Here is a 24,099-nt window from a genome sequence, read left to right as displayed (position 1 = left end):
TTTTTTCCTCATCTTTGTAGATTTATCTCCTTTTAATCTTTGAAGTTGGTGATTTCAGGAGGAGTCTCTTGAGTAGATGTTTTTTTCTATTGAGTTTGGAGCTGTATCTTTTTTGGCCTGTAGAGGGCGTTGCTGGGCTCTCAGGTTCAGTCAGGTTGCTGGGTGGGTGGTCCTTTCCTGAAGATTGTTTGCAGGTGAGATTGGCCCCACCTTCCCTATGGCGTCTCACTCTGAGCTCGATCTTCCTGGTTGGGTCAAGCTGGTGTATTTGCTGCCAATTTCTCTAGCGAGGGCTTCAGCTTAAGTTCTGTGGAGGTGGGGCCTTCCAGGCCTTATGGTCTGTTTCCCTACTTTCAACTCTGCCTCCCTCTGTGGGAAGGTCCATCCCGCTGGCTAGTACAAACTCCCGCCCGTCTGTGGGACAGCTTGCTGAGCCCGCAGAGCCGCTGCTCAGATTTGCATCGCCTACCCAGGGCACCCCACAGTCTGGCAGGGCTCCTGTGGACGGAGGGTTGCAGGAGGGATGAGGTAAGCACAGGATCCAAAACGGAGTACTGAGGGGGTTAAGTCCTGAGCCTCCGAGTCTAATGCGCGTTTCAGGTGGGGACCCGCATCTTGATTTCCCCTCCTGGGCAGCTCTGCCCTGCGGCTCCTTCCCTGGGCCTAATTCCAGTGCTCTATCAGTCCCACAGAAGAGAACCCGGCACCTGCATTGGAATTGTGAAGTCCTCTGGCCCTCTGAGTCTCATTCGCTGGGAGCTGCATTCCCTGTGCTGGCTTCTCTCGGTCATGTTGGCGTCCTCCCTTCTGTGAGTTTTGACGAAAGCTTACACACATTTAATTCACGACTCTTTGAGGCTATACTCTATTTCCATTACTTTAAAAAATACCTTCATTTTCCTTTGCAGTCACTCATTCTTTCGCCACTTCCAGGGGTAACTACTGTTTATTTCTATAACCATAGTTTAGTTTCTTCTGTTCTACAGTTTTTGGAGTGATATTGTACATACTTATTTGTCTCTGGCTTCTTTGAATATACTACTTGTTTTTTAATTTATCCCTGTGGTTTGCTGCACTGATAGTTTGTCTTTTTTTTTTTTTTTTTTTTTTTTTTGGCTGGGTTTGAATATATTAAGTATACCACACATTTTTTGTTTGCTTTAAAATCTATCGACTTGTTTACGGATATTTTTGTTGTTTCTGGTTTTAGGCTATGAATAAAATTTCTGTGGACATATATCTTGTATAAGTTTCACTGTATAAGAAATCTTTACATGCCCAAGTCATGTAGATAGTTCCTTATGTTTTATTTTGTTTTTCCAAGAAACTTTATAGTTAAGTTTTATGTTTAGATCTGGTATTTATATAGATTTAATTATTGTGTGTGGTTAGAATTCAGTGTTGTTCATTTTTTTTATAATATTGCACGTTTCAGTAATATTTAAAGTATTTTTCTTTAACTACTTCAAACATTTTTAAAATTTGTCTTTGGCTTTTAGAAATATGACTGTTATATATCTTGGGTCTATTCTTTTTTAATGTGTATTCTGCTTGGGATTCATTGAGCTTCCTCTAGGGGTCAAATTTTTAAAGATTAAATTTGGAAAGTTTTAAGCCACCGTATCTTCAAATATTTATTTCTCTGCCAATCTCTTTCTCTTCCTTTTGAGACTCTAATTGTGCAGATGTTAAACCACAAAGTGACCCAGAGGTGACTTAGGTTCTGTTAATTTTTAAAAACATTTTTCCCTCTCTGTGTGCCAATTTTATAATTTTTATTTCTGTGTATTGAAGCTTACTGATTGTTTCTCCTGTAACAACCCGTTTTCTGTTAAGCCCATTAGATAATTTTATAGTTCAGATATTATAATTTTTAATTCTGAATTTTCCATTTGGTTCATTTTTATGGATTCCATTCATTTGATGAGAATTTCTATTCGTTCACTCATTATAATATCTATCCTTTCCATAATCATCGAACATATTTATAACAGCTGCTTTAAAGTCCTTCTCTATTAATTCAAATATATGTGATTTCTCTGGGCTTGTTTCCAACGGCAATTTGTTTCTCTTGGTTATGAAGGAAACCAAAGGACTTTATTATCATGGAACCATGATATAAATATTGCCGTGATTTGACTTGACACAGCTATAAGCAATTTTGATATGCCTTGGCATCATTAATTTATTCCAATTTGGTGTTTAATGTCCCAGTAATAATATTTCTAGCCTAAGTTGGTGTAGAATAGAAACCTCAGCTATTATGCATGAGAATAGAAAAATACGATTATACATGATCATGAAAAGCAATGATGCCTGAATATTTGGATTTGAACTCTGTTTTGTCTTACTTAAACTGAGAATGCTGAGGTTAAAAGAGTAATGCTGCATTGAGTAAAGGCTACTTTGACAGAATTTGTTGAATCTGTATGTTTAGAAGTAAAGAAATGGAGGAAGAAACAGGAATACCTCAAAAGAGTTGATGTCAAGGATAGACACATAAATAAAGAAGATGAGATGCTTTTCTATTTCTCTTCCAACTTAACTTTTTACATTAGAATGCTGTGCTGTAGCAAACAACTCACATTTCCTATATGAAAGCCTGTTAGAAACTTTTTCAGACTATTTAATCACCACAAAGAGAGCCAACTGATTTTATATAACATCTTCTTCAGTATTTAGTAGATACTCGATATATGCTTGGCACTTTAATGACATTGTAATAGGTGGGCACAGCCATGGTTCTTACCTTCATGGAGTTTCCAGCTGGTTGGTATATTATTTCATGCTGTTAATTTTACAATTGTGTAGGTGCCAACAAGTCCTCTAATTAAGCACCTTTGCTTTCTGATTTCTAGGCCAAAGATCCTCTCATATATATCTGTTTCTTACATCTATTGCTTATTCTATAATCTCTCAATCATATTCTCTGTGTAAGAAATGAGAAGGGAGATAGAGTTATATAGAGATCATAGAATCTTGGATGTAGCTTTACAGTTGTGTTTATTCTTCTGTTTTAAAGGGGCTGGGGGAGGGAGACCTTATAAGTATATGGTATTTCACACATATAACACTCTGGGATTCCATTTCAAGTTTTAATAATAGTATAAGCACTACATTGAAAGACAGCCAATAACATTCATCTCTTTAAATAAGTATGCTGCAGGGCTGAAATAACTTTGGCTTTATTGCTTTTAAACTTCATGAAGCTTGGGTTAAGCTCTTGGCTATGTTACATCTGAGAAATACAGACCTCATTTCACCTGTTTCACACTACAGCTGCAGTTTTATTTGGAAAATTGATGAGGGCATTAAGTTCTGAATTCGTGTTGATTCTAATATAAATAAATGGTGTCATTACTTCATAGGTGAGAGTCCCACTAATGCAGACCTTAAAATTAAGGGTTATCTTGTTGATTGGGGGAAAATTAAGGCAATCAACTTTCAAGGCTTTAATAAATGAGATTGAGCACTTAAAAATCATTTTCAAACCGGCTTTAAAAGCAGATGACTAGGAAATCAATAGCAGTAATGCATACCCATGGAAACAGAATGGGCTATATTTATTTTTAAGAATAGTTTCTTCTGTTATTTGGTTTGAATTTATTAATAAGGAGTTAAAAATAATCATATAAAATATTCAGTATATTTTCATGGGAAAAATATGGTATTATTGGTGGCAGTTAATACACGTAGAACCATTAAAGCTGAATTTTCCAAAAGAAAAAAATGACAGTACAGGTTCAGTGCACCTAATGTAAATTCATGAAATCAAAGGATATGAAGGGTTTTCTAGGAAGTTAGAGGTGCAGAGGGCTCAATCCTATTCCTGCATATAATACTTGTTAATGTGTGTTTCTGTGAATTCATGTGTAGGATTTATTAAATTATAAAATAAGTATATAACGTTAGAAACTAAGCTTTATCCAGTATTGGAATATGAATTACTTTAAATATTTGGGCACAATCACCACCATCACTATCATCATCATCATCATCATCCTAGCTCACATTTATGTAGTCTGAGTCTGTGCCAGAGAGATTCTGTGCTAAGTCCTATTTAGGATGCAGTAGGCTCTCAACGTATGTCTGTGGATTAATCTTCATACCACTACAAGTGTTCAGTAGGTTGATGTGAACAAAATCAGTACTCAGGATATGCTTTGAACTGTTAACACCAGAAGGCAAGTAGAACTTTTATACACATCAGGGAAAGTGTATTGTTCAACTTCATGAGTAGAGAGTGGTGTATGTGGGAGTAATTTATAAAGTTATGTCATAAGTCCCTATGTGCCTGGGGAACACAAACCTGCCTACTCCAAACAACTGTGGTGGTTTTTATTATCGTTGTTTGCTTTTACGTTTGAAGCAGACTTGTGTGGTACTTCAGAAAAATGGGAGATTGAGCAGTGCATAAATTTGAGTTTGAAGTTGATTCAAGTAGTACTTTCAACAGTAATCTGATGCATATTTAATAGGAAACATAATTATTAATGTGCTATATCATAAACATGGAGGAAAAAATGTGAGAAGAGTATGAGCTGGACGGTCCTTATTGTCTGACTTGCCATCCCCAGTTCCTTGGGCCCTGGACTGAGCAAACACAAAGAGTCTGAGCCAGAAAAGTCCCTATTGTTAGTATTATCATAGTTATTGTAATGATAAAAATGATTTCCATTTGTTTCATTTTACTACATGCCAGACTCTATATTACATACTTAACATGCATATCTCATTTTATTTTAATAACAACACAGTGAGGTAAATAGGTGCAATTTTCATATAAAAATTGTGGCTGAAAACTTGGAAGTGAGAATGATATGATATAATGAAAAAATTGAAATCAAATAGCATTTCAACTCATTATTTACAATCCACTATGTGATCATGGGAAAATTACTTAACCTCTCTGCCTTTCAGGTTCTTAAACCATAACATAGGGATTACTTTTGCTCTCCTATTCTGATGATGCATTCAGATATGTATGTTAAACTCCAAACATAGTACCTAGGACATAGGAGGGCATTTGCAAATGGTGGTGGTCCTGCCCTCCCACCATTCCTTATTAACTCTGCAGAGTTAATACTGACTTGGGAAGTTTTCACCCTGGCTCCAATAAGGCAAGGGAAAATGACTAATGATTTTCTACATCCAGTAAAAGATGTGGGGGCCTGGGGCATTAAACTTGGGTACTTGTCTACATCCTCCTCTTTTCCTGGGAGAGCCCCAGTAAGTACAAGTACTTATGATGGCTTTGTATAAAAATAGCACCTATAGGCAGACATGGCCCCATGGAAGGCAAGTTGGCGGACAAATGCCCTCTGAGGTTAAAAAGTGTTGTGGATCCTCAAGATCACTCACCAGATTTGATGATTTGCTAGAAAGACTCACTGGACTCATCCTATAGTCACCTGTATAGCTATGATTTGTTACAGCAAAAATATACAAAGCAGAATTAACAAAGGGAAGGGAGCAAGGGGAAAGGTCTGGAGGAAACTGGGTGCAAGCTTCCTAGAGCCATCCTCCAGTGGAATCACGAAGCATGTGCTTAATTCCTTCAGCAAGGAGTTGTGACAACACCTAAATGCCTTCCAGGGAGGCTCATTGGAGTCTCAGTGCCTAGAGTTTCTATAAGGAGCTGATCACTTAGGCATCCTCTCTATGTACCAGATTCCAGTCATCCTGAAGGAAAGCAAGTGTTCAGCATAGACTATATGTTTTGCACTAACAGGCAAGGCATGAGGAGCCATTCTTACCAGGGAATGGTGGGAACTCTCTCCAAATCCCAGTTTCCATACCCTAGCCAAGGACCAACCTTGCAAGCAGACCTTTATATGGATAGCAATCTCAGGCCTTCTCAGTTTATATGAACTCATATTAACATGGCCTCAGGGTGGGTTACCTCTTAACTGCACAGAAAGACACAGTTGTGTGCCAGGACACAGGAATAGCAGAGCAGGAAACAGATGGAGTTTTGCTCTTACCCATCTCTGTGTCCAGATACCTTTAGGCAATGAACAATCTACCAAACCTTGGATGGCTTCCCTGCCTACTAGAGAAGCCTCACATGGAAGAGCACACTGTGTATAACCTCATTCTGCCTTCACTCTCTGGTCCTTTAAATGTTGACTGATCAGGCTCTTTTCACTGACCCAATTTGCCTTCTCTAGAGCTGCTTTTTGCAAATACAGCAGGTTTGATGAATGCTTAGCAGGAAGTTTGGATGACTTCTGTACTGGTTTCTGTCTATTTGGGGCTGATTGGAAAACTTAAGACACTGAATTTATCTTACACTTGAAATTCTGTAACCACTGTTATTTATGTCTCTGTGTCTGTCTCTTTCTTTAATCTTTGTTTTGTTTTTCTTCAGTAAGCAGTTCTGTGAGGTAGTTAGGACTATGATTGGGTGGTTGAGACTCAATGTTGTTAAGTAATCATATCAGAAGAATTTGTGGGAAAGACTTGGACCAGAATACAGATTTGCTGTGTCTTGAATGAGCATCCTTCCTATTGAATCAAATTAATATTATAAAAGTAATTTCATGGAAAGAATCATCATAAATAGGTAATTTCAGTCCAAACACGGAAAGGCCTTGCATTTCTGACTCTGTAGTAGTAGCAAACCCAGTGGAGTTCTGATGAAAGTGGTCATTGCTATGGATTGATGTCAGAGACCAGTGTCAGATTGGTCAACTATTCTAGAGTGACTGGAAACTTAGGCATTTAAGGACAAGGGCAAATTAGTAAAAATATAGTTAAACTCTTGAAAAATACATGTTTGAACTGCATGGGTCAACTTATACATAGAGTTTCTTCTGTACCTACCATCCCTGAGATAGCAAGACCAACCCCTCCTCTTCCTCCTCTTCCTTAGCCTACCTGACATGAAGATGACAAGGATGAAGACCTTTATGTTGATCCACTTCCACTTAACAAATAGTAAATATGTTTTTCTTCCTTATGATTTTCTTAATAACACATTTCTTTTCTCTAGCTTATTGTAAGAATATAATATGTAATACATATAACATACAAATATATGTAAATAGACTGTTTATGTTGTTGGTAAGCTTTCCAGTCAATGATAGGCTACTAGCAGTTAGGTTTCTAGGGAGTCAGAAGTTAGATTTTGACTGCACAGGGGTTTGGTGGCCCTAACCCCCATATTGATAAAGGGACAACTATAATCAAGACCTGACAAGTCCCATCTAGTCATCAAATCAAAAGTTCATGATTGAGGAGAGAGGTAGGAGAAGAACTTAAGGATGACAGAATGAATATATGAAGGAATAAAGCAGCAGGTAAGGAGCAGACTTCAAAGTAAGGATGAAGATCCAATTATTTTGTCAAAAACTGGGCTTGGATGTTCACTTTTCATCTCTAAGTCTACTCTATGTTAGCCCATGTTTTCTCCCTCTTATTTGGATATAAGATGTCCAGTAAGTGGGTAACTTGTCTGTTTGGAAGCCACTGTTTGTTATGAACAAGGCTTAATTTATTCAGGTTCCATTCATTATCTCCCAAATGTTGAAATAGACGATTTGGGCAGGAGAGTTAGTTTTATAAAGACATCCCACCATAAAAGATATTTAGTATTCAATAAAGCTTGTAGTCCTTTACCTTAATATTGTGTCTTAATATATTGACTCAGGTCTCAATGGAAATCTGAAACACGGGTTCCATGATCTATACACTTAATAAGCCGTTAAATAATGAAACAGGATATACTTGAAGGGCCAGCTGTCTTTGTTTCTATTTTATGCTTGCATTTTATGGGCTTGATGACTAGGACTCAGACTGGTCCTTGGCAACATTGCAGAGTTAGCAAAGATCTTTCCAGCCCTTTCCTGATTTCTTGCTACATGGAAATTGTTTTTCTGACTGCCTGATGCTCTCATGCTGCTTGGATTTCACTGTCTGCCTCATCCGTTAAAGGATTTTCTTGCCCTCGAGTTGTCCTATGTACCAGATCTGGGTTTATCAATATTCTGGGAGTCATTTTTAAAGTTTTTCATTTATTCCTTCTTTTAGAGAATACTCTTATTCACGGTCTCATATATTCGGACCAATCTAGGGTATAATGAGTGAGAGTGGCAGTCTGGAAGGGGAGAAGACAAATGCAATACCATCTGGTGCCCAGAAGAACTTCTGCACACTTGATCAGACCCCAAAGCCTTACGTCATCAGCAAAGTGGGAAGCTTAGTATCTTACCTTCACATAATTTTTAGGAGCCATCTCATATCTTATAATTCTGTCACATTTCAGGAAGAGCTCTTCATATTTATTTAAACCTGGGACACTCTTATTTAAGTCCTGTGGTTGGGAAGGACAAAGTGTTACTGGGTATTTGAGACTTAGTGTGGTTAAGTATATTGTTGAAAAGATGGGACCATAGTCTACAAATTGCTAGAATAATCATGAGTTCTCTATTTCCCTGCCTGGGGTATGCATGGAGCGAGTGCTAAAATACAAAGCATCATAAAAGATCTGGAGTAGCACTGACAGAATGAAGGAGACATCGCCATGGTGAAGGTTGTCCTGGGTGGTGAGATACCTTTAATTTGATATCTTCTCCCTAAAAGATTAATTCTTACAAAGTTTGTCTTTCTCCAAAATACAAAGACCCTAATATGGCTCGAACAAATAACAGAGTTCTCACTGGCTTTTATAGAAGAGATAAAATGTCACTTGAGAATAAGAGGTCCATAGGGAACACAGTTAGCCATGCTGGAAGCAGAATAGCCAGACAGACAGACAAAATGTGATCTAAAGAAGGCCCTACTGCTCCTGTTTTTGTGGATAGATACAGCTGAGGGAAGACATAATTTGTAACTGAAAGGATAAGGCAAATTTATGTGTGTGTGTGTGTGTGTGCCTATGTGACAAGAGGGACCTTGGGGTATAATGACATAGACTTAAGTATGAAGTATGACTGCCTCCATGAAACTGTTCATTCATGAACCTTGAATCTTGTACATAATGAGGACAAGAAACTAGTAGATTCATGCGTATGTCCCCTTGTATATTTCGTAGTGTTGCCCATTTTCTTGTTCACTGGATATTTGAGCCTCTGGCTTCATCATGTCATCCTAGTAGTCAACAAGTTCCTTCAGAGCATTTAATGAGTCCAGCTCTGGAACATGCAGCGACAGGGCACTCTGCTAAGTGAGACAGGCATTCTTTCAGTCTGTTCTTATTGTGATCAAACTTGAGAGGGAAATACCTTTTCTTCTTTGCCTTGTGCTCTCTTTGTCTTACTGAGAAGATGTTGTAATGTTATGCTTTTGTTTGATTTTGTTTCTTCATAGAGACTTTCAGACTACCCCTGTGTGGTTTGGACACAAAGTCAGTCTGAGTGCCACCACACCAACCCCAAACTATTGTTTCTGGGATGGTCTTTTCTCTCAAAGAAGAATCTTGTCCATCCAGTGCAAGGGGTGGAAAATAACAGAAGGTTCTTACTCCTTGATGGATTGTGACCCCCCAAGCTTGTGAGCTGTTCATGACCCTCAAGGTTTTCATCAACTTTCCATCTTATAAAGCTCTCAGTCATCTATGCAAATAGCATCATCTCTCTGAAACCCTGGCCATTACTCTGAAACTCTCCAAACATAAGTATTTACTGGTCCTGACTAAGAGACTTGGCTTATAGGGGATCTGAGTGAGATGTCAGCCCTTATCCTTAATGAGCTACAATCTTCTGAGCAGACAAATGCACAGGAAATAATAAGAGACTAACAGAAGACAACCCGCTAGTTTGAATGATCAGTGTCATTTCAACCTCTGCTCAAAGCTGTCATACTTATCACTAACCCACCAAGTACATATTTGTTCACCAAATTCAGAAGTGAACAAATAGTTATAAATAATGGTGAGTCCAGAAAAGATTAGTGTAGAAGGAGAGAGGTTTGAGGAGACAGTGGTAATAAATAATTTGCAGCTCAAGAAAGATAATCATGACAATTTAGCGGTGATCGAATTCTATTTATATCACGTTTATATGAATTATTTCATTTGATCTTCAGAACCCTGATGTAAATAGTTATTTATCTTAACACAAGAATGTACAGTTTGGAATCAATCTACCAAAAAAGACACATGCACTCATATGTTCATCACAGCACCATTCATAATGGCAAACACATGGAGTCAATGGTGCACTGGGTAAAGAAAATGTGGTACATATATACCATGGAATACTACACAGCCATAAAAAAACAGTGAAATCATGTCCTCTGGTGTGACATAAATCCAGTTGGAGGGCATTATCCTCAGCAAATTAACACAGGAACAGGAAACCGAATGCTGCATGTTCTGACGTGTAAGTGGGAGCTAAATATTGGGCAGTCAGGGCATAAAGATGGCAACAATAGAAACTGGGGATGACCAGAAAGGGGAGAGAGGAAGGAGGGCAAGAGTTGAAAAACTAACTATTGGGTACTATGCTCAGTACCTGAGTGATGGGATCCTTTGTACTTTAAATTACAGCATCATACAGTATAGTCAGGTAGCAAACCTGTGCCTATACCCTAAGATTCTAAAATAAAAGTTTAATAAATAAAAGGAAAAAAGAATGTAGAGCTTGGGTGCGGGGAGTTTATAAACCATCACTTTCATCAAGAATACAACTCCAGGAAGTGAGAGTGAAGGTTCAAGAAAACAAAGCAGAGAAGGAGGAAGAGCCACAATGAGGGTGTGATTTGGAGTGGCGGAGACCTAGCATTGCTAATTGCTTGATCAATAGAAGTATATTTCTCCTCAGGAATCTGTATAATCTCTAACTTATAACCTTTTCCTAGGGGTGGAAAAAGAGATAAATATCCATGACTTGTGTCTTCCTAGGCCAAAAATTGTCCCCTGTGCCTTGACTTCTTCCCTGACAGTCATTCATTTGCACATTGCTGGGAACCACAATAGTATGTAGGGAGGCCTGGATGGGAGGTAAGAAGTAGGGTGTGAGGTGCTCTCTCAGTCATGCCTGTGTGAAGTTGGTCTAACTCCACACAGAGATGGGACAAAAGACAGGTGAGACCGGGAGGATTTGAAATGATGCAAAAGTGATATCTATTCCATTACTGTTTTTTTGCTCTGGTGGTTTTACAGGTAAAGAAAACTGAGGCATAGAAATCCAGGCAAGTTGCTTAAAGTTAAAATCTGATATGTGATAGGTAGGAAAATTTAAACACAGAGATTCCAAACTATTGTATCAAAACTCCCAACTACTAATTACTAATAGAGAGATTCCTCTTGAAAACTTTCAGCTGGGAGGTGACATAGAATAAACAGTCAAAGAGCATCAAAAAGAATTGTAAGAAACCTGTGAATGAGAAACACTAACTTACTAGAGGGCAATGGTAACTAAGAGGATGTCTTTATCCTGGAAAGCAACCAGCGAGGCCAACCACATCCTTCGATCCCACATCCTTTGATGCCCTCCCCTCTCACACGCAATAGAGATCTGAGCTGCATATTGGCACTCTTAAGTGTACTTGGCCATGTTCCAGAACAAAGAGAAAACAATGTTCATATCTGTTTCACACCTGCTTTGTGCCAGAGACTGCTCAGTATTTCACAGGAACAACACTTTGAGGAAGGTAATAGCATCTCCATCTTACACATGATGAAACTGAGGCTTAAATGGGTGAAAGAGTGTTCTTTGCTTTCCCACATTGTCTTTCTGGGATATATCACAGGCATATGTTTTTATTTGTATTTGCCTTCTAGAATGATGCTCAAGAAGAGGGGTTATACACCTGGTTGGGTATTACAATGATTTAGGGATCTTATTAAAATTATGGAACCCCAAGCTCCATCTCAAACCTAAGGCATTATTAGACCTTTTTAACCTAGGGGAACAGATATCCAAATGTGGCCATATTTCATGGAAGATCTGATGGGAAGCCAGAGTTGACACTCAAAAGAATGGGCAGAAAACAGTGAATATGTTCCTGAGCTGCATGATAGAAATAAGCAAGATTCAGAACAAGGGCTGGGAGAAAAGACAGTCCTGCTCTCTTTGTACAAATCATATAGCCTCTGAATAGGTGCTTTAAATTTTGGGCAGCTTACCTTAAGTACCACAATCAAAAAGAGCTGTATTGAAGAACAGGACTATGTCCAGGGGACCCAAGACAAAGCTAGACACAGCCCAAGAGGCTGACAATTTGGGGAAATCTGGTGAGGGCATCTCTCTTATCCACAGTCAACAAACAAACATGCAATATTTTCTCCAGGCTCAGTCTCTGTGGTTTTGGCAGGAGGGAGTCAGCATCCTTTCTGGGACATGCCCTGCTGTGTTCCTGCCCAGTCTTGCCAGCAGCTCAGTCTGCATCTGGGCTTTTCCCTGTCCTCCATTGCCTAATCCACAGCATCCCTATCCATCCCCTCAGGCCACCACCACCACCCTCCTTCCATGCATCCAGGCTGTGTTTTAGCAGGACAGCTATTTTCTGCCATTCAACACTGACTGATCATCATCAGGTACAGCTTCCTGAACACACAATTGCACAACTTGTATAGCCTCAGGTATAATTATGAAGGCTGTCCCAGCACTTGCTGCCTACACCGTACTTAATGGGGAGGGATGGTCTTTTGTTCTCTATTAAATATTTTGAAAGAGAACCCGTAGGCATGACAAGGTTCAGACACCAAGCAGAAATGGGAATCGGAGTGCTCCTGCTCTGATAGTCAGGCACAAGGTTTAATTATCTACGCATCCAGGATTTAAAAGTTTTCATTTTACTATAAAAAGCAGAAAAGGATGACAACCTGATTTCATGTGCTCACAGGAAATGAAATTGGTTGAGAACATTGTCTGCTGTCATTTCTCTCTTATTTCCTCCTTTGTAATGTTTATTTTTCCTGTTCTATAAATAATAAATTCTGAAAATATAAAAAGTATAGAAATGCATAAAGATGAACAACTTATAATGCCACAGTTCATGTAAAACTTCTATTATCATTTTTATATATTTTCATCCAGTTTCTTTCATGCACACTCAGACATACACACACAGACAAAATAATTGATTGTATTAAAGTAGTTTCATATTCTAATTGTTTTTCTGTGTGTGTTACATTATGGGAAAATATATATGCCAATGGATACATTTCAAAAACAACTTTGTTTTTTGCCTTCTTAATTAAATTTATTCCTATTATTTTATTACTTATGATGCTGTTGTAATCAGTTGTGATTTTGAAGGTTTCCACACCAAAGCTGATTCAAGGTAGTAACCAATTTGTCTATACCAAACTTGCCCAATCCTTGACCCATGGACCACATTCAGCCTAGAATGGCTTTGAATGTGGCTCAACACAAATTTATAAACTTTCGTAAAACATTGTGAAATTTTCTTTTTTCTTTTAGCTCATCAGCTATTGTTAGTTTTAGTGTATTTTATATGTAGTTCAAGATAATTCTTCTTTTTCCAGTGTGGCCCAGGGAAGTCAAAGAATTGGAACTCCTTGTCTATACCACAATTAGTAGTTTCATGGAGAAATTTAGCTAATATTCAATTGAAATCACCTGGTGCCACCAATTGGCTGTCTTGAGAGCACTAGAGATTATCTGAGTAAAAGGTACAACCAGATTTTTTTTCAATTTTTCCTTTCTTTCCTTTTTATTGCATTTTAGGTTTGGGGGTACATGTGAAGAACATGTAAGATTGTTGTATAGGTACACACATGGCAGTGTGGTTTGCTGCCTTCCTCCCCATCAACCTATATCTGGCATTTCTCCCCATGTTATCCCACCCGAACTCCCCACCCCCCACTGTCCTTCCTGTTTCCCCCCAACAGACCCCAGAGTGTGTGATGCTCCCTCCCTGTGTCCATGTGTTCTCATTGTTCAACTCCCTCCTATGAGTGAGAACATTCGGTGTTTGATTTTCTGTTCTTGTGTCAGTTTGCTGAGAATGATGGTTTCCACGTTCATCCATGTTCCTACAAAGGACACGAACTCATCGATTTTTATGTCTGCATAGTATTTCATGGTGTATATGTGCCACATTTTCCCTGTCCAGTCTATCATCGATGGGCGTTTGGGTTGGTTCCAGGTCTTTGCTATTGTAAACAGTGCCAAAATGAACGTTTGTGTGCATGTGACCTTATAATAGAACGATTTATAATCCTTTGGATATATACCCAGTAATGGGATTGCTGGGTCAAATGGAATTTCTATTTCTAGGTCCTTGAGGAATCGCCACACTGTCTTCCACAATGGTTGAACTAATTTACACTCCCACCAACAGTGTAAAAGTGTTCCTATTTCTCCACATCCTCTCCAGCATCTGTTGTCTCCAGATTTTTTAATGATTGCCATTCTAACTGGTGTGAGATAGTATCTCAAAAACAACTTTTCTAATAGTTCTGTGTTTCATCTGTTTCATTCTGATTTATTTCACTTTATTTTTCTGTTATTGGATATTTAAATTATTTCCTATCCTTTGTTGATAACTCTTAATAGATCACCCAAGATATTAATCAAGCTCATTCTATGTTGACACTCTTCATATCAGCATTGTATGAAGGGTGAATGGGCTTTGGGGAACAAAATCATAGGACTAACTACTGATTCTACCACTAACTCAGGGCATCTAGGCAAGTCATTAAAAATTTACTTATTTGTAAAACCAAGCTCATGCTGCTTTGCTTATTTTTCCATTTTTTTCTCTCCATTTCCTAGAACAAACAAATGTCAGACAATCTATTTCTACATATTCTTACTCATTCTGTTTCTCTAAAGTTGCAGCTACACACATATTCACACATTTCCTTTTTTAACACCACCTCTTTCTCAAGGTCAAATCCAAATCCCACAACAACTTCTCCCTCCACTGGTGTTCTTCTTTGATCTTTCCTTTTCCAGGCCCTGCCTGGATGGCCTCATGGTACATTCATTGACTCTGGCTCTTCACTTGCGACTTCTTATGCCTTTGGGTCTGCCATTTCTTTTTCCTGGGATCTTCTCTTCACACTCCCACATCTCTTTCTTCCAGCTCCTCCTCATGACTGAGAAATCATCCCTAGACTCACCTCCTCTTGGAAAGATTCTGAATCCGAAACCACAGACAGGGCTAGGCAACCTTCCTTGCTGATTCTGTGGGCTGAAACCATGTTACTCTCAGTAAAAGAGATGTTCTATTTTAAACTTTTTCAATTTAAATATTTGGTGCTTTTTTCCTCATTTTCTGGCAATATTTCAATGTTTCTTTGTTTTCTCCTTACTATCTCTCTCTATATTTCTTTAGCTATACATGGTCAGATGACTAGAGTTCACCTTGAGGTGAGCCTATCCTAAACCTCATTATTCTGTGATATCTATTGACAGCGTATAAATAAGTCTGTGAGGCTTATTACCTAATACTAGGAATAAAATAAATCACCCAAAAACTTGAAGAAACGTAGTTAGCAATTCATAGAAAAATCCTGAGTTAGATTCCTGGCTCAGTCTTTTACCAGCCATGTGGCATTGACTGAGCCTCCAAGCTATGTTCTTTATCTTTTTACATGAAAATAATATTTGCTAATCCCTACAGTTATTTAGGTGATTTCTAAATTACATATAATAATCACTTAATAATTTTATTGGAAACTATTTTCACCTACCTGTTATTTTTACAGAAGAATCACATTAAAACATTCTGTTAAAACTCTTTGAGAATACATGAGATATATGTGGTTATTATTATTTGGCACTCACACCCAAATCTCTAATCACTAAAATTATTATTAATAATGAAAAAGAAACTGAGGATCATGGCATTTATCCCTAAATCTCTAGCTCCTTGCACAGTTTTGGTACATATTTAGCTTCCAGAAATAAACACTGAATTGAATTTATGGTAAAATAAATTTTTAGCGGCTTTGATATTCCATTTTTTTAGCATCCAATGTATTCTACACACACTCATATTAGCATATTTATGTGACAATGAAACTATTGCAAAAAGAGAGAAGATTATTAGGTTATGGGCATTAAATTAATGGGGAAGATATAAAATATTGAGTAGTGTGGGCTAGACTGGATCTTTTAGCAGGAGAAACTGAGAACCAAAGAGTTTCCATGAACTGCTAGGATACAAAATTTGAGAGGGGCAGAGTTGGGATTAAAACTCAACCTTTTCTCACATCAGTTAGAATGGTGATTATTAAAAAGTTAAAAAACAATGGATGCTGGCGAGGTCGTGGAGAAATACAAGTGCTTTTACACTGTGGGTGGGAGTGTAAATTAGTTCAACCATTGTGGAAGACAGTGTGGCAATTCCTTAAGGATCTAGAACCAGATATAACATTTGACCCAGCAATGCCATTACTGGGTATATACCCAAAGGATTATAAATCATTCTACTCTAAAGACACATGCACACATATGTTTACTGCAGCACTATTTACAATAGCGAAGACTTGGAACCAAACCAAATGTCCATCAATGATAGACTGGATAAAGAAAATGTGGCACATATATACCATGGAATACTATGCAGCCATAAAAAAGATGAGTTAATGTCCTTTGCAGGGACATGGATGGAGCTGGAAGCCATCATTCTCAGCAAATTAAGACAGGAACAGAAAACAAAACACCGCATGTTCTCACTCATAAATGGGAGTTGAACAATGAGAACACATGGACACAGGGAGGAAAACATCACACACTGGGGCCTGTCAGGGGTTAGGGGTAAGGGGAGGGAGAGCATTAAAAAAAAAACCTAAAGCATGTGGGACTTAAAACCTAAATGATGGCTGGATAGGTGCAGCAAATCACCACGGCACGTATATAACTATGTAAAAACCTGCACATTCTGCACATGTATCCTAGAACTTAAAATCAAAACAAGCTTTGCCTCTCTAACACAATTTAGGTTTTCTTCATACTTCACCAGACTGATTTACCTAGTACACATCACTGGATTTTTTTGTAGGTCTTTCAAAATCTCATTTATGCATCTAGGATAAACATAAATTTAAATTTAATTTTATGTTAAGCATTGATCAAACTTGCAAAGTCCCTCTAAGTATTGTGTTGCTCCTTTTATTGCTGTTGCCCTCTCTTCCCACCTCTAATACCAATTCCTAATGTTTGGTCTTTCTGTTTTCCTTTCAAGGAACTTTTTTTCATAGAAATGAATCTCTAGTACATTTTTATGTTATATGACAAGCTCCCTTATGAATCTATCCAAAACATCTGAAGAATAAATCCCAGGGCAGGAGGAACTTGTATTCACACATCTAATTAACTTTTAATCGTTTATTGTGACTGCTTTGCAGTTCAATAGTTGCTTTATTTTTATTACCTGCTTAATTAGTGTGGTTTAAGTGGTTTTTATGTCAGATTTTATTATATCAGTTGGCTTACACAATTTGAGGATACTCTGGGAAGTTCCAGTAACATTGCGATGCTTATGTGCTATATATATATTGTTTGATTTTTCTCCTCAGAAAAAAGTGCTTTGACCAATTTCTCCCACTAGAGTGTATAAGCAGTCTATGAAATTCCTTAATGATAGCAAAAGCCTTTTCATTAATTGTGCATAAATTATCAACACAGCAAGTCAATTCTAATTAATCATTTTTCTACCCAATAAGCTACCAGATTGACAGACTCAGAATTCTGAAACAAGGGGGAAGAGTGAAGGAACCCCTCTTTCCCTGGAAAAATAATGCAATTTAAGGCAAACAAATATGCACATCTTTAAAATTCAGGTTCTATAGCTGTAATTTATTAGTGAGTCCACGGATTGTAGCTAATTGAGTATCCATCTATCAGGGGATGGCAAGATTTAAAATAATCAATTAGATACACAAATCTTATTCCATACCACAGATCTTTTTTCTTCTTTTTGGTTACTGTTTTCTTTTCCAAGTAAAGAGTAAACTTGCCTTCAATTATATAATTTGTATTTTCATACGTTAGCATTCGTTTCTTATTCCACAAACTTTCTAAATTACTGAAAATTAGCATGAATGCAATTTAATTTTGTACATACAGAGCAGTATGGTTGTCTCTAATATTGGCCATGGTTGTAGTTTCCTTAGCCTCCCTGAGCTCCGCTTTATTTTCTGTGTCTCTATTCTTTTGGCTTTAAAATAGAGTTAAGCAGTTTGAATTATTTCTAGATCTCTGTCTCTGTCTCTCTCTGTATTGGAGAGATAAAAGATCTAGTGCTCAACAGAGTCCTCAATTTATCACTAGTAGTCAAAATGCTCAGTGGCAATTGCCCTATGTATGAAACAGCAGTGCAATACAGAGTAAAAGTACTGGGGCATGCTGTCTAATGTACAGAACAGGAACCAAGAGTAATGGGTTCTATTCTCTACTCTAGCTTTGATTTACTGTTTAGCTTTGGGCACACAATGCTTCTTATCCTCTCAATATTTTATTCTTTTCATCTGGAAAACAAAGATAATTGTACTTGTAGGGAGGGAAAAGAGAGAACATGTCATAAATTAATTTGGATAGAAATTATTTGCAAGATTCAAAGATGATTCCAAAATATAATCCATTCTACATTTATTGGGCATTTTCTGTGTTCTAACAATGTGCTAGGTGCCAAAGAATACAGGGTTTGCCATTACATTGGTGCTCATTATCTGATAAGGTATAGTCATGTAATGGTAATTAAAATGTGAAAAGTTAACATTGATTAGCCCAACTATCTATTTCTAGCAGAGAGAACTGAACTAAAATTTGTCTGAAACATCTTCTGTAACTGTTGGCTCATCAAAAGTCAAAGTGAATTGCATTTATAAGGATAGTTTGTCTGAAGGAAGACAGGGAAAGATACCTGGAAAATCACTGCAGTAGATTGGATTATTGTTTTCAATTCTTCCCCATTGTGAAAGAATTACACGTGAATTATCTTTGCCCCATGACTTTGTAGCACCTCCCATTAAAATTGACAATAGTGTACATCCATCTTCCATTGGCTGTGGTTTTGGTGAGATGATTTGCTGTACACAATGGAATATATAGGGCCAATGAGGAGACACTGCCAGTTCTGAGTTGAGTCATGAAGAGTCACGGGAAGTTTCTGTCACCCTGATGGGATTTCCTATTATCTGCGATGACAATATCATGCCTCAAGTAGCCGTTGCTCCTTGGCTTATGATAAGAACAAAGAAACGCTTGCACAGACTGAATTCCACCCAAAGCCCGGATTCCAGTCTAACCCAGATGATACCAGTCTACACTAGCTGACCCTCAGAAACACTTAGGAGAACATAAATGCTGTTGCTATAAGCTTTAGAGATGTGGGGACTGTTTGCTACACAACATTATTATGGGTAAGGAAAGAAGGTAGCTAATGAAACATCTATTTGTAAACTAAAATGAAATTATTGACCAAGGAAGTGGTCATCAATAAATGATAAAACTATTGGGTGAGAGGATGATGGAAAATCGAATCTTTACATGGTGTCAGATTGTAACTCCACAAGTTTCTTGCCAGGCACAGAGAACAGATACAACTTTTCAGTGGAGAGATGAAGGTTTCACTACCTTAGCCTAGTGCATTACTAATTATGCAACAACCAGACACCACATGCAGCATATGATCAACTTCTCAGCATGACCTATGAAGTGTTTCTGCCAAAAGTGAATTAATCTGAATTTAGCAAAGTCCTAGGTCCAATTTTTCCTTTACAGGAAATACAACGGATAGAGACAGAAATTAAATACCAGTTAACATCAGAAAAATTCATCAAAGACACGTTCTGTAGACAACTGACTGGTTACCTCAACAAGTCAATGTTACAAAAAGAAAAAGTGATGAAAGAGCAGAAAAAAACATATAAAAATGTAATGTGTGATTCTAGATTGTATCCCAATTTGAATAAAACATCTGAGGAAGACATTTGAAAACAGTTGAGGACATTTGAAGACAGTTGAGGACATTTAAATATAAGTAGGCTTTTAGAATCATTCAGAAATTATTATGTGGTTAGACTTCATATAGTTTTGTAGTTAGTAGAAAAGTGTCCCAACTTTTAGAAATGTATAAGGAATTATTTAGAGTTTGTAGCTTATATGTAAGTAATTGACTTGAAATTACATAAAAAATAGATACTAAAATTATGGCAAAGATGCTAATGCCAATTAAATTTGGAGAAAAGATATTAAATGTTTATAATTCTATTCTTTCTAAATTGTATATATTGAAAAATTCAAAATAAAAAAGACCAGTGACAGTGCAGTTAGGACTCATGCTAAAATCATTTAGGATGTTACTGTGTGCTATCTGGCCCTATGTTTAGCGTTGTTTTTAGTGTTCTCCAATTATTTTATCCATTTAAAGGCTGCATTCAGAAGGGGTCAGTAAGCTGCATAAAAATAAGCACCAAGTTTTATCCTTGTTTTCACTTAGCCCAAACACTCAGTGGGTATGTGAATAAATTCATGTTAGCCATTCCATTAAAGATGATAGAAAGGACTTTCTTTTCATTATTTGCTATTATATTATGTGACTATTTATTGCCCTCCTTTGTTCTTATCAGGGGAAGCATAGACTTTGGTTATGTGGATCTTTATCCTACGAATTAGTTGATTAAATCAGTCCAAGCAGTGCCCACTTGAAGCAATAATGAAGCCAGTCAACCAGCTGGTTAGAGCTAGTCAGAGATCATCCACCACCACTGCTCCAGATTTGCTCTACCTGTCAGATAATACAGAATGGAAGAAAACAGACTGTGTGTTTAAACATCAAATGGGTCTATGCAATGTATTTTTTTAGGTTTCCATGATGGGCCAAATATATTTATAAAGGAGAACATTGTGACATAAATAGGTGTCAAGAAGCTCATAACCAGAGTTTCAGTAATAAAAAAGGTATCCATCACATTAATATCAACAGATTAACTGTACCATTTTTTTGAGTCCTCATCAAATATCACATGGTTGTCACATAATTGTCAAAATACCAGAATTGATTGACAGATATTGCAAATTCCCCAAGGGTAAATGTTTCAAAAGGAAAAACATAGTAACTTCAGTACAGCAATTAAGTATAAATATTCAGCCATTAATGACAATTACACAGGTCTTCCTCTCTCTCTCTCTCTCTCTCTCTCTCTCTCTCTCTCAAAACAGGTCAGAAAAGTGAGGTTTTCTTGAAAGAGATGAAAAGTTGCGGTTACCAACATACAGATATAATTTTTCAAAATATTGATAATGAAAATGATGCAATCATTTATTATGCACCTGCCACATTTCAGGAAACACACTCTGTTCTAAGCATATTTTTTTAAAAGGGTTTTTGGTGGCGGGGAGGGGGCAGTGCTTTTGACTAAAAGTCTCGTATGGTAGTAGCATTACTTTAAATAATAATAGTTCAGGTGGAGATTAAAATATAAACAACACAAAAGTGACAAATCAGTAAGTTGGTGACGTGAACTGAAGCCTTACATGGAAGATTACATTTTTCAGTGTTTTTATGTGTTCTTGGAAGGGCATTAGGTAAATTTAGCATCAGATATAATCCATATAAAATAATATAAAATGCTGAATTAAATACCCTGAGACATCAAGGCAAAAGTAGCACTATATACATGTGTGAGAGAAAGAAAGGGAGCAGGGCTGCTTTTCCTTTAAATTGTCTGGATAAAAGTCGTAATTTCTACATCACTCTTTTCTTTTTTTTCCTTTTTTTTGAGAAGGGGTCTCGCACTGTCACCTGGGCTGTAGTTCAATGGCATAATCTCAGCTCACTGCAACCTCTGCCTCCTAGGTTCAAGCAACTCTCCTGTCTCAGACTCCTGAGTAGCTGGGATTACAGGTGCCTGCCACCATGCCTAGCTCATTTTTTTGTATTATTGGTAGAGACAAGGTTTCACTACATTGGCCAGGCTGGTCTGGAACTCCCGATCTCATGATCCGCCTGCCTCAGCCACCCAAAGTGCTGGGATTACAGGTGTGAGCCCCCGCACCTGGCCTACATCACTCTTAATGTGCAGAATTAAGGTTGAGAGTCAAGTCTGAACATTATCAGGAATCACTGACAATGATTAGAAATATTTAACAAGGAAGCAACAGACCACACATGGGGAAGGAAAGACCCTGTTGTGAAATGTTGACAGGAATTTGTTGCTTGTCAGCAAAACTGGCTGAATGAGTTAGATATTGTAGTTAGGAATGAGACGAGAACCTTATGACAATTGGGAACAGGATGGATTATGATGAGGAAACAGGAAGCTTTGCAGAATATGCTTATGTATTATAAGGGTGACTTTTAAGGAAAAAAAGGAAGTAAACTTTTCAGTTTCAGTTTGGAAACAGTTGAAAACATGCAAATACAGTTAGCAGTAAGCACAAACATATTCAACACAAAGTTAAAAGTATCTTAAAGAATCTATATTTCTATATGTGTGTATACACACACAAACAGTGAGAGAGCCAGGTGAAATGCAAGCATCAGAATGGCCTCAACATTTTTCCAAACATCGAAATACTTGAACAACTTTGCCTCATCCATCAAAAGTAAGAATTCTATCTTGTCTGTCTTCCCACTCCAAACTACAACTCTCAATGGATCTTCCAAACAATTTCTTTTATCATGTTACTCCTGAGCCAAATAAAATAAACTCTACCACATCAGGTCTACGATTGCCAGGTGGGACTCTATTCCAACATGCTTGTCAATATGTGATTCTTTTAAACTTTATATGAAGACATTTTCTTCAGTTTCTACTTACAGTTCCTCTGCAGGGGGCTCAGATTAAAGGATCTGGGTGGAGGGGCAATTTCTATAAATATCATCCTTATCACCCCATCACTCCATCTTTAGCACCCCCATCCCTACTGGCACCACAATTACTCCTGTTACTACTAATACTATGAATATGAAGCTTACTTATAAAATTTGAACTTGCTTTCTCCACTTCTTTCCACTTTAGCCAAAAATAAAACTCTCATACAAACTTACCCATTAAGGTTGTTCATCAATTATTTTAAAAGCTCCTAAAACTCTCTGTTTATATTCAAGTTTGAATTTCTTCTACAATGTATTATATTAAATTTAATTGTTGACAGGCTCATTGTTTCTTATTAGACTATACCATTTCAGTGGCAGAAATTATGTATTGTTAATTTCTTTTCCTTAATGCCCAGCCAATACATAGGAAAGCATATTATATAAAATGACAAGTCATCAACAGGCATATATATTATAAAAAAAACTCAAGGCAAGGAAAGTAAAGAAACACAAGTGGGTTTTTGGAATGTCATTTTCAGGGAAAAAAAAGTGAGTAGATCAGTTTTTCTAAAATGAAGCCCTCTGGGTTGGCATGTAGAGAAAGAGGATTGAGGCGGCTGTTAGGATGTTGCCTACAGGCTATTAATTATTGCCTTATTTGAAATCATCATTTTACTATTCATAACATTAACTAATTATAATGGACTGACATTATGATGGTTTAATAGAGGTTAAACAGTGAAGTCTATTTAATTAAAAGTTAAAAAAACCTGTTATAGAGTATTATAAAAATCCTGAAAAATCCTGTATGTGCCTGCCAGTTTTAACCCCAAGAGTTACCTGGAAACTCTTTTCAATTGTCAGTGAAAATTTGTTCTGCAATATCTATTTGGTTTTAAGTATTTGTTTTAAAGAGTATATTCAGAGAGTTTCAGAGAAAAGTACTAGGCCAATTAATTGATAAGTTCAAAACTTTAGATTTGTGGCCCTCCCCCTCAGCCCCACTGCAAAAACCGTTGTCTATACCTACAATGGACTTTTTACTGCAGCTGAACATATGTGCAGCACCTTGGTACCTTATGCATAATTCTCTTACCCTAAGATATACCTGTGTATATCTTAGCTTTGTCTGTTTTTTTTTTTTGTTGTTGTTGTTGTTGTTTTTTTTTGAGACAGAGTCTTGCTGTGTTGCCAGGCACCAGGCTGGAGTGCAGTGGCGTGATCTCTGCTCACTGCAACCTCTGCCTCCCAGGTTCAGGCGATTCTCCTGCCTCTGCCTCCTCGGTAGCTGGGACTACAGGCGCATGCCACGTCTAGCTAATTTTTGTATTTTTAGTAGAGACGGCGTTTCACCATGTTGGCAAGAATGGTCTCGATCTCTTGACCTCGTGATCCACCTGCCTTGGCCTCCCA

At 37.5% G+C, this 24,099-nt stretch overlaps 1 protein-coding gene across 1 annotated transcript in view; it reads left to right on the top strand.

The window, feature by feature from the left end:
* The window catches only part of DPP10 (dipeptidyl peptidase like 10), a 1,433,428-nt gene that overhangs the window by 153,036 nt on the left and 1,256,293 nt on the right, over window positions 1-24,099 (top strand). The gene's annotated exons all lie outside the window — the stretch shown is intronic.

This window comes from Sapajus apella, unplaced genomic scaffold (assembly GCF_009761245.1).
Source record: "Sapajus apella isolate SASKATOON/1434 unplaced genomic scaffold, GSC_monkey_1.0 scaffold72, whole genome shotgun sequence".
Taxonomy (NCBI): domain Eukaryota; kingdom Metazoa; phylum Chordata; class Mammalia; order Primates; family Cebidae; genus Sapajus; species Sapajus apella.
Note: the sequence above shows the minus strand (reverse complement) of the source record. Positions and strands in the feature narration are given on the sequence as shown.